This window comes from Rousettus aegyptiacus, unplaced genomic scaffold (assembly GCF_014176215.1).
Source record: "Rousettus aegyptiacus isolate mRouAeg1 unplaced genomic scaffold, mRouAeg1.p scaffold_m13_p_10, whole genome shotgun sequence".
NCBI classification, from domain to species: Eukaryota; Metazoa; Chordata; class Mammalia; order Chiroptera; family Pteropodidae; genus Rousettus; species Rousettus aegyptiacus.
In genome coordinates this window covers 27,040,401-27,052,402 of record NW_023416285.1, presented here as the reverse complement: position 1 = coordinate 27,052,402, position 12,002 = coordinate 27,040,401, and the positions used below count along the sequence as shown (strand labels likewise).

Here is a 12,002-nt window from a genome sequence, read left to right as displayed (position 1 = left end):
TGAAAACACCAGTTATTGAATTTAAGGCCCACCTTAAATCCAGGATAATCTCACCCCAAGATTCTTAAGTTAGTTATATCTGCAAATACTCTATTTCTAAATAAGGTGACATTCACAAGTACTAGAGATTGGACCCAGATTATCTTTTGAGAGTATTATGATTGAGAAGAAGAGATACAACATACAAGACAATTAATTAATACATAAACACGAACATTTCAGAGACTGAAAAATGGTGTGGAGGAAATTAAACAGTATGATTGATTCTGTTTGACTTTGGAGTCCTACGTTACTCCTCCACACTGTCAATACTGTATGATTTGCATTTTAAAATCAAATTCTATTTTGTCTATGGCCATGCTACTCTAAACAAGCCCGATCCTGTTTGTTCTTGGAAGCTAAGCAGGGTTGGGCCTGATTAGTACTTGGATGGGAGACCACCTAGGAAGACCAGGTGCTGTAGGCATAAAAAAATTTAAAAAATAAGGGATTGTAAACTGACAAGGTCCTTGCAATCTGTGAGGTCAACTAAGGGTCACCTTGTCTAAAAATAAAAAATAATAATAAAATAAAATTCTATTTTGAGATTTTTCACATAAAAGCCATCATGTTATGATAAAGTGGTAAAAAGAAACTAGAAATGTATTTGTCATTACTCATCTAACATGTTAAAAAAGTATTCATTTATGAGAGGAACAACATACTAGATCCTCTGATTTCCCTAGAAAATTGAAGAAAATTGAATTGGGAGAAAAATAACTAAAGTATCAATTCATGAGGCATTAATTTTCCCAAATCTTAAGCAGTTAAAACATTGTAAGCTTACTACCCAAAATGTCCTCAGAGATCTTTCTCTATAGCAACATAAAGTTTTTGGACAAGATTCAACCTATTGTGAGCACTCATATTTTACTTATCAATTATAATTGCAGTTTTTACAGAGCATATTGGCAAATAGTTTGGAAAATGTTATGCAGGAAGTAATTCATTGAGCCTAAAGTGACTTCTTAAAACTCAGTTTGAGTTCAAACAGTACCAGAACATTACACTCCATGATGCACCTGTCTGTGGATGACCTATGCCATGGATGTATAATCACCGATCGCAAAAAAAGACCATTGGTGATAGTTCATAAACTACTAAGAAGTTGTTCTGGCATACTTTTTGGATTTAGGGTTGTTGTATGTTCCTTTTATTTCCACACAAATTATTTTTCTTTTTGTAATTGGGTACAAGCAGCGGCTGGAGTTATTTTACTTTAGTTTGTGAATGCTTTTATAGAGCTAGAAATTAAAAGGCATAAATTCATTTTTCTAACTTGAAATAAAAGTTCAAGTGAAGGCCTAGTCATTTGCTTGTGCTTAAAACAAAACCAGTGTTTGTTTTGGCAAATATTTCAATTTTACACCTTGATGATTTGCTGTAGAACTCTCTCATCATTATCTAGTCAGGAAAGAAAAGGCTGCAATCTATTTTTCATTAGGAGTTTAGACATCCCTCTCCCTATAGGTAGTGAGAAATGCTTTTCTGGAAGTCATTTAGTAATAAGTTCAACAAAAACTATTGAATAAGGCACTATCATTCCAGTCGTTTTTTAAAATCTGCATTAATGAAAGAAGGTAAAAGAAACAGTAAAGAACAAAATAGTCAAAAATAGTGGGATGTGAAACAAGGGAAATGAAACTAACCCACACAACTGTATTTGGTGAGCTTGTGCTGCTATTCCTTTGCCCAGTGATAAGACATGATGTCTATAAAATTGTGATGTTGGCAAATTTGTCTAGATCTACCTCTTGCAGTTGCATGTTATTTTTCTTTCAGGAATTCCAATACTAATTTTATAGCTATTGATACACAACTAAAAATCAAAACAATACCCAACAAAACCAGTCTTTGGGTACATATAGCTTCTCCTTCCCTTTCCTACCACTTCCAACACTATTGTTGGTACTCCACTTTTTACACACTCTAATTACCTGCACTGTTATAAAACTGGCCAACATTTAAGCAACAACTATATATGTGCCAATTATGATAATAAGCATGTAACAAATATTTTCTCATTTAACCTCCATAACCACCCTATGACATAGGCATTTTTATTAGCCTCATTTTCCACAAGTGGACACTGAGGCACAAAGTGGTTTAATATCTTGCCCAATTTCACAAGATGGGCAAGTGTGACTACAGAGTATAGGAACCTAACCTCTCTAGCCTGCAACTATGATGCTTATTTCTGGTTACCAACTAAAGGATAAAGATCTTATAAGTTATTAAGGCCAGGGTGTCACTGCAGTGCAAAAAAGTGTTTCCCCAGCAGCTCAGTCTTATTGTATCCATCTGGTTTATGAGAAGCAGATCAGGAGAAATTCCTATTAACAACAACAAAAAAAAGAACATCGTTAATATTAAAGATATGTTTTTAAGGTGCTAACAAACCCATTTATAACTACATGAAAAATGCCAATTAAGTCTCTTTTCACTTAAATTTATGTATAAATGTTTGTGACCTTTCTGATAGGTGTTCCCAGAAGGAAAACTTCTGTGTGGGGTCGGGTGATGTAGGTGACACTAAAATCACATATCATTATGGATGAAAAGAATCTGTAGACAGGTTCGAAGTGGCCTAGCTCACTTACATTTATATAAATATCATAAAGCTTAAACTATAACTCTAGATGAATTATTATTTCTAATTTCGATATGCGGGAAGTGATTACCCTAAAGTGCTCATCGTGCAGAACTACGCATACCAAGGATGATGGCTCGGCTTCTGGCAGCTTAACTATAAAATTCCTCCTCCTTTTAAGATTATATGTCTCTGATATAGAGTTCAAAAATACACAGTGGAAGGAAATATCATATGTTGTTTATACAATTTGAAAAATATGCCCCTAAAAGTCTGCCAAAAAAGCTTGCGTTAGATGCTTCTCTGTTCATAATTTATAATATTCACCTAGAGATCATAAACCATTTTAGCACATTGAGAGTTTTCTTTTCCTAGTCCCTTGAAAAATTGAGTTCTGTTGTGTCAATGTGGCTAAGTTTGCCCTGAGCTACTTTTGATGATGGAATTCCTAAAATAAACACCAAGGATGATGAAAGGTAACTTGAACTGAATTTCTTCTGAACTTGAATGAGGTTGAGAGATCACTCTGCAAATATTTTCCAAGCTGAAAATTCATTTAAATTGCTGCTGTTACTGTGATCCAACTATGCATAAAGTGAGATGAAAATTTACGGTAAAAAAAAATGACTTGTTTATAAGGAAATTTAAATAAAATGAACATTCGAAGAGAGCACTATCAAAGTCTATGGAAATACTGTGAAATATGTTACAAATATAGACACAGCACTGATTTGTGTTAGCAAGGCCTACTTTTGAGAACTTCATTAGTAGAAGCCATCCTACTAAAAGGCATATTCATCTCTATGAAATACCCCAGAGTAAATATGAATAAAACTAAAGGAAATAAATTCTATTGCTGAATATTTAGATAATATTTCTGAAGAAACAGGTATTAGAAGAAATGTTGGTCATTGGAATTTTCTCATTTTATTTGTATTCAATCTATTTGAAGAGTTTAACAGAATATTAGGTTTTGTTGAAGTCACTATCACATTGCCTGATATTTTTCTTATTTGTTTATTCTTTATTTGATTATAATCTTTTTCTTTTCTCATTTAGAGTATAATTCTTATAAGAGCAAGACTTTCCAGTTTACTCAACTCAGTACCCTGAGGGTCCCAGGAACAATGACTGACATGTGTTAGGCCATCAGTTTAGGGAGAAGAAAGGTCATTTCTTCCCAACACATCCTGTAATACTAACACAGAACTTCATACACAGTGAATAAGCATTTTTTGGACAAAAAAAAATAGAGATTATAGCATTTCTGTCACCATATTTAAATGAATGTTGATGATAGGAAAATAACCTCAAATGAGAAATGCATCCCAGGAAGAATCAGTGGATACTCATGTTCGAGTTTGTCCTTTAAACTATAAGCCACTGTAGAACAGAGCACAGTATTTTGCAAAGAGAAGGAGAGGGAAGGTGGTTACCAATACATAATACTGACTCAGCAACTTTTTTGAACGAAAGAGTATCTGAGTGGCTTCTCTATGTTGGGTGGCTGTAAAAGGCTTTTATGAAGGAATAGTGTTTAGTCTGAGATCTGAAAGAAAAGAAAAAGACATTGATAAACATAATAGATGAAAGAGTATTCTCTGTGGGGACAGCAGCTAGTGTGAAGGCCTGGTGAGGATGAGAGCAGTATATTTGAAGAAAACAAAGAAGTGTTGCCTTGCATTTTATTACAATTGTCATCAAAAGCCAGTGGAAAACTTCAATAACATGAATAGTATGATATAATTTAGGTTTATAAGATCACTCTGGCTGCTGGGTAGACTAGAGATTATAGAGGGTTAAGAACAAAAACAGGGAGACCATTTTGGAGGCTGATTGGGTAACATGGGTGACAACATGGTAGGTTGGCCTTGAGTCCCAGCGGTATAGCCAGGAGGAAGTAGACGGATTCTGGATAGGTTTGGAGGTTGAATCAACAGAGTTGCTTGATTTGATGCAGGAAGTGAGACATAGAGGACTCTGGGAGAATGCTTAAAAATGTAAGATTGGAGGTCATGTGTGAATTCTACAAGTGGGTATAAAAAATATGGGAAAACTTAAGAAGATAATACTCAAAGAATCAATATGGATATTACAGAGACCAATCAAAGATGAAATGCTAAAATACTAATAATAAACATTTATTGAGTTCTTATTGGGCATACAGAGGATACTTCATGTATATTATCTCATTCATTCTAAAAAAATAAAAATCATGTGGCAGGTATTAATAATACCTTCATTTTACAGATGAAAGAACAGAGCCTTAGATAAGTTAATTAACTTGCCTAGATAACCATTTAAATGAAGAGAAGAGAGGTGTATAAAATCCTTCAGGACACAAACAACTGACTTTCTCAGATGCTCCTGGAGACCTCCTCAGGGGGTCTTAAACATGTGAATAAGTCCTTAGAAAATGAATGAGAAATTTCACAAAAGAAGCTCTGAAAATGTTGCTATAGCCAGGCTCACACATGTCTGATCCCAAGTACATTCTATTTTTAAACAAACTGTTTTAGAATGTTATGGAATTACTATTGTGACCACTTTATACTACTGTGCACAAAGCAAGATACTGGAGCTGTTGTGATTGAAAAGGATAAAAAGATGAAGAAGAAACTATTTCCAAGAGCTTATAAGCTAAACATGAAGGTGCTTAACAGCCTGGTATAGAGAAGGCATTCAACAAATGTGTGTTGAATAGTAACCCCCCTCCCTCGTCAAAAAAAAAAAAAAAAAAAAGCTGTGATTAGTAAGGCAATCATCAGAGATTAGTGAGAATCTGAGATCACTGGTCAAGGCTTACAAGGTAGATATGAACCATGAACCGTGCTACCATAAACAGCAAGGGAAGCCTTTAGATTGCTGGGGGACCACCACAGACATCACTCAATAACCATGGTCGACAGCCATAATAGAAACTAATGTCCCATGATCTTAGTTCCTGGGCATAAACTTCACATTCTTGAACTAATAATATTTTGCACTGCACCTATTTTGGCTTAACTTAGTGTTCTAAAATGTTGAGCAAACCAAATGAAAAGGCAAAAAAGACTTAGGAAACAAATTGAGGTTGGGGAAAGTTGCATCATTTTGTGCCAATTCAGGCTTTCTCTGAATTTCAAAGATATCTGTTATATTAGTTCAAAGATAAAACACGTTGGCTATTTTTAAAAAGGCAATGATCAGGAAAGAAGCATGACATTCATTATATAAACATATAAATTAATAATTTTTGGTGTAAAGAGTAATTTATAGCTTTGCTATTCCTACTTCTCCATTCTTAAAGCACATGGGTAGAAAACGAGAGAAAAGAGTCTCATTTACCGAGCTCAATGTCATTGTCAATGCCTATAGCTGGACTATGATCTTTATATTCCAATCTTAAAGGATAAGGTAGTTATATGGGGTTCTTATGACAGAAGTAGTGTTTTGTAAAAATAATAGATTGCCTCCTCATTTCTCCTAAAATAATGAAAATTCTTTTACTTGATTAACACATAATTGGGATATATTCTTATTATTCATATATTCATGAATTTGCTAGTTCCTTTACCTTAAGCAATATACTTTTAAAAGATGTTAGAGGACATTTAATGGAAAGTTTGTTGTGTCCCAGAGTTGTGGTTAAGGCTTCAAATTGTGGACAAGAGGCATTAAGTATTCTACTTTGAAAAGCAGCATGAAATAGAAGCCGGCCATATTCCCACTGGGCTTGTTAAGAGGTGAAAAGTACATAGCACCCCTTGCCAACAGTGACTAAGAACAGAGCTGGGAAGAGAAAACGGAATCTTCAGCCTTGTAAAGTGTACGAGTTTAGAATGGCGCTCACTGCTCTAACTAACAAACCCTTATATTTCAGAATAAAATAAAATTATATTTATTACTCATGTAGTTGAATAATATGGGTGTTTCTGTTTGAAAGGTTTTCCTTCAAACATTTATAAATTTATAAATGAGGGGTCATCTTTATTCCGGCCAACTAGAAAGGGAGAACACGGAGTATTGCATGTGGGAGGCCTTTATAGGCTGCGTTAGTTTACTGGGGCTGCCATAGCAAAATACAACAGACTACAAGGCTGAAACAGCAAATAACTTTTTTCTCATAGTTCTGGTGGCTAGAAGTCCAAGACCAAGGTGCCAGCAGGTTTGGTTATTTTGGGGGCCCATCTCTTTCACTTGCAGTTGGCCACCACCTGGCCATGTCTTCTCATTGTTTATCCTCTGTGTTCTGCATCTCTGGTGTCTCTTTGTGTGTCCAAACTTCCTCTTCTGATTAGGATACCAGATTGTATTAGGGCCCACATTAATGGTCTAATTTTAATTTCATCACTTTTTTAAAGGACTTATCTCGAAATACAGTCACATGCTGAGGTACTCGGAGGTAGAATTTCGATATATAAATTTGGGCAGAATGTAATTCAATAACAGGGGTGGACTGCTGAAGGGACATCACTACCACGCAATGGAATCTGGCTGGAACTCTGAGTCATGGTTACACCTAAATGCAAAAGGATCTAGGAAATGTAGCCTACTTATGCATCCAGGAAGAAGAAAGATAAATGGGTTTCGTCAGGGAGCAGTATCTTCCATAGTCTGGTCACCGAAATCCATTTTACACTTCTTACTCATGGAATTTAAGGAAGAATGAGAGATGCACAGCGGTGTCTGCTAAACAATAATGAACTCCTTTAGAGCAGGCAATGTAAGGGTCCATTGCTGTGGCAGTTTTTGATTAGACCCTTATTCTGCTCTCTGGGAGCACCATCCCTGACTGCTGTTCTATGAGGCCCCTTGCTCTCCTCTTAAAGGAGGTTCCTTCTTGTCTATTATCATCTATGGCCACATCTCAAGGGGGCTTTGGGGATATGCTTATTGGAAATTGCTCAGATTTTGTAGCCCACTCCTTGTTCAGGTAAGTTTGAGCACCCATGGGTTGTTCGAAGATATAAGAAATCAAAAACATATGTCTTTGGCAATACAATGTCCTCAATGCCTGAGGAAGACTTTAATCTACTTGCTTCTAATTGGTTCCATGTGTCAATAAGCAGGCCTGAAAATCTCTCCCTAATACAGCTCTCAAATCTGGTTTATGCCTTTGTGCCTCCCCTCCAGGCTTCTCTCAGCTTGGAGCTTGAGGAAAAACTACCTTGAGGCGATATGAAACTATAGTTTTAAGTGAAAATGCATTATCCTTAATTAATTCACCAGCATTGCATGAGAATTCTAGTTCCTCCATGTCCTTGCTAATTGGTGTTAAGTTTTTTAACTGTAGTCTTTCTAAAAGTGCATGGTTTACATTTATTGTGATTTTAATTTGCATTTCCTTAATGACTAATGATGTTGAGCATCTTTTAATGTGTTTGTTTCCCATTTGTTTGTCTTTGGTGAAGTATTCAAATACTTGCCTTTTTTTATTATTGAGTTTTGAAGTTTTTTATATGTCCTGGACACAACTTTCTGTCAAATATATCACTCGTAAATATTTTTCCTAAGTCTGTGGCTTCTCTTTTAAGTCTCTTTTAATAGTATCTTTTGAAAATAGAAGTTTTAAATTTTGTGTCTAATTTTTCCTTTTATGGATCATGTTTTTTATGTTGTAACTAAGAAATCTTCACCTATTTCAAGATCATAAAGATTTTTCCTGTGTTTTATTTTAGATTTAGTTTTTTAATATGTTTATAATCCATTTGAGTTAATTTTTGTATGTGGCAGGAGGTATAGATCAAAGTTCTTTTTTTGCACGTGAATTTCTAATAAATCCAATATAATTTGTTGAAAAGACTATTCTTTCTCCTCTAAATTACCTTTGGATCTTTTGCAAATATTAGTTGTCTATATGTGAATGCAACCATATATCTATTTGTCTACATTTAAACCATTACCACGATGCTATGATTGTTGTAGTTTACAAATAAGACTTTGGTCAGTAGCGTCATTCTCTGACTTTGTTCTTCTTTTTCAAAGTTATTTTGGCTTTTCTAGATCCTTTGCATTTCTTTTTTAGCTTGAAACTTCCTACAAAAAATGTCTGCTGAAATTTTGATTGAGATTGTATTGAATCTATATATCAGCTTAGGGAAAACTGACATTTTGACATTACTGAGTCTTCTAATCCATGTTCACACTATATGTCTCCATTTTTTAAACTTTAAAATTTTTTCCTCAGCAATATTTTATAGTTTCCAGTGTACAAGTCCTTCACATCTTTTTCAAATCTATTCTTAAATATTTTATATTTCTGATATTATTATAAATAATTTATTTTTTTAATTTATGATAGTTTCTAATACATGGAAGTAAAATTGATTTTTGTGTATTGATCTTTTATTTTGCCATTTTGCTAAAATCACTAGTTCTAGTGGCTATTTTACATATTCCATCAGATTTTCTACATAATTACTTCATCTGCGAATAAAGACGGTTTTACTTTTTACATTCCAATTTGAAATCCACATATTTATTTTTTTTATGCTTCATTTTAGTAGCCATGCACCAGTGCAATGATACAAGTGATTAAAATGATGACATCCTTACTTTGTTTTTTATCTTAGGGGGAAACGTCAGTCTTGCATCATACATGCAATATTAGCTGAAAGATTTTTATAGGTGACCTTTATCAGGTTGAGGAAGTCACCTCCTAGTTCTGGTTTGCTGAGTTTTTTTTTTTTTTTTTTTGTCTGTATTTGTTTTTGTTTTTAACCAGGAATAGAGGTTGGATTCGTCAACTGCTTTTGCTGCACTCATGTAGATGATCAAGTTGTTTTAATTTTTTAATCTCTTACTATGATGAAATATATTGATTGGTTTTTGAGAAAAATCATGTTTTCTTTACCTTCCTGGGATAAATTCCAGTTGGTTGTGATGTATTATAATTTTATGTATTTTTTAGATTCAATTTTCTAAAATTTTATTTAGAATTTTTAAATTACAATCATTAGATATGTCATTCTATAGTTTTCTTGTGATTTTTTCACTAGTTTTGGTATCAATGTAATGCTGGCCTCATAGAATGAATTGGAGAATGTTTTTCTTTTTCAAATTTCTGGAAGTGTTTGTGTAAGATAGGTATTATTTATTTCTTAAATATTTGTTAGAACTCACCATTGAAGCCTATTTGGCCTAGAGTTTTCTTTGTGCAAAGGTTTTCAACTACAAATTCAATTCCTTTAATATAGACAGAGTTGTTAAAATGATCTGTTTCTTCTTGGGTGAGCTTTTATAGTATTTTTCAAGAAATTTGTGCATGCCATTTAAGATGTTAAATATATTGGCATAAAGTCTAGGTGTCACAACTCCCATTATTGAGAGTGTAGATTCTGAAATATTTTTGCTCATCAGTCTGACTAGAAGTTTATTAATTTTATTGATCTTAACAAACCAGCTTTTTTGTTTCATTGATTTTCTCTATTTATTTTTTAATGTTGCTTTAAATGCAACAAGATAACCATAACTGACAAAGATAATTTGAGCAAGATGTTGCCAAGGGACTTACTACTGAGTTGGAAAGCAAGATCTAATATTTGGGAACTGTAATTGGAAAAAATAAAATTATTTCATAGTAAGACTCCTACACTGGATATACATGTATAATATAATTTGATTAGTAACATGCATTAATGCATTTTGAATGTCAAGTAACAATGCAGTATTTCCCAAAGTGGGTACCACTGAATATTACTTCCCTGAATATCAATATATATTGTATGAAAATAAACAAGGATGTAATTTTCAAACAATAGAAAATACAGGTTTAAACTCCTTTGGATTAATTTCTGTTTTTGTAGGATTTTTCATATTTTTAAATATTACATAGTGCATCTTTAATTCAGGAGCGGAATATAAAGCACGGCATTTCCAAATGTATTGGACTCGGGACCCTTTTTTTATGAAGCAGCTAGCAGAACAAGAATTTAACAAAAAACACTTTTGGGATAATGTTAATAGATTGAAGAACCTTTAAAGAGAAACAAACCTAGCTTTAAACTCTGACCCCGGGCACCAATTTGCTCTCTGGCAAGTAACTTAAAGACAGTGGCTCAGTTCACCTTCGAAAAGGGGATATTAAGAGTTCCCTTTTGGGCTGTTCACAATTAGAAATAATGACTATAAAGCACCTGACACAAAGCCTGGGACATAGTAAGTGATCAATGTTGGTAATAATAACTTAATTTCCAAAAATATGCAGAATACAAAGAGAAAAAAGTTACTTCATTTCCTTTGCTAGTGCTGATATAACAAAATTTTGTACAGTTTGGAGTAATGATTTTTATATTCTTCTTTAAAAAAATCATAACTGACCTATCTTTATACCTGGAAATGACATCAGATGAAGAATGTAAAATAACGTGTGACAGAATTGAGCTGAATGTTGATATTCAGGAAGAATACCATAAATTTTAGCATATGTGCTTATCGCTGATTTCTCAAGTGATCTCAAATAGTTTAAATTCTTTAAGCTCGGTTTCCTTATTTATAAACTGCAGTAATTGAATTGAAATTTTGAAATTTACTTTTCAACTGATACATACTTATGATTGAAATGTATAGCCTATGATTTTATCTCTATTTTCAGCCTCTGATCCTCACTCTCTCAACAATATGCTAACTACTTTTACCTCAAACCTTAGCCTTTGCAATTCTAATGCAGTTACAGTGATTGTAAAGACAATGCTTTTGGTTGTATACCCACCATTCACTTTTTTGTCTTCTTCCTAACAAAACCTAGGATTACTCAGGTATACAGCAGTGCCACATGCAGCCATATGACCCCAAGAGAGGACCTCATCCCGCCTATGGTAGTGTGACTAGTTTCTCTAAGGATAGACTGTGCTCCCTAATGATTGGTCCAGGATTGGAAATGTGACCTGATCCTAGCCAATGAGTTGTGAAATCTATTGGTGCATTTTCTGAAAAATGGCCTCAGTCTTAACAGATGTCTGCATCACAGGATGGTCTATCTCTTTTTGCTGTCTGGATTAAGCATTTGGCCCTGCTTCAGCCATCTTAACAGCCTATAAATGAGGTCAAAGCAAGGAGGGAAGAAAGAAGAGATGGTAAGAATCTGCGGTTTTAATGACATTGTCGGAATGTTTAAGTAACTCTTCCCAAAACCTGAAGTTTCTCTGAGTTTCTGTTACACAATATAATAATTTTTTTTGTGTGTGTGTTTAAATTTCCTTAGAGTTTCTGTTACTTGTCGCTAAAAGCATACTAACTTCCAAATTTTAGTTCATACCCTGATAGTTCTTAATTTTATTTTAATACTCTTTATTTTCATTTTGCTTACAAAACTCATAACAATTCATAACAGTTTTTTAGCATTTAAAAATACAAAATGAAAATTTGAAAAAAGAATATCCAGACAACTGTT

The 12,002-nt window shown here is 33.8% G+C and overlaps 1 pseudogene; it reads left to right on the top strand.

The window, feature by feature from the left end:
* The first annotated feature begins 347 nt into the window (after positions 1-347).
* LOC118608946 lies at positions 348-466 on the top strand (annotated as a pseudogene).
* Positions 467-12,002: the final 11,536 nt, after the last annotated feature.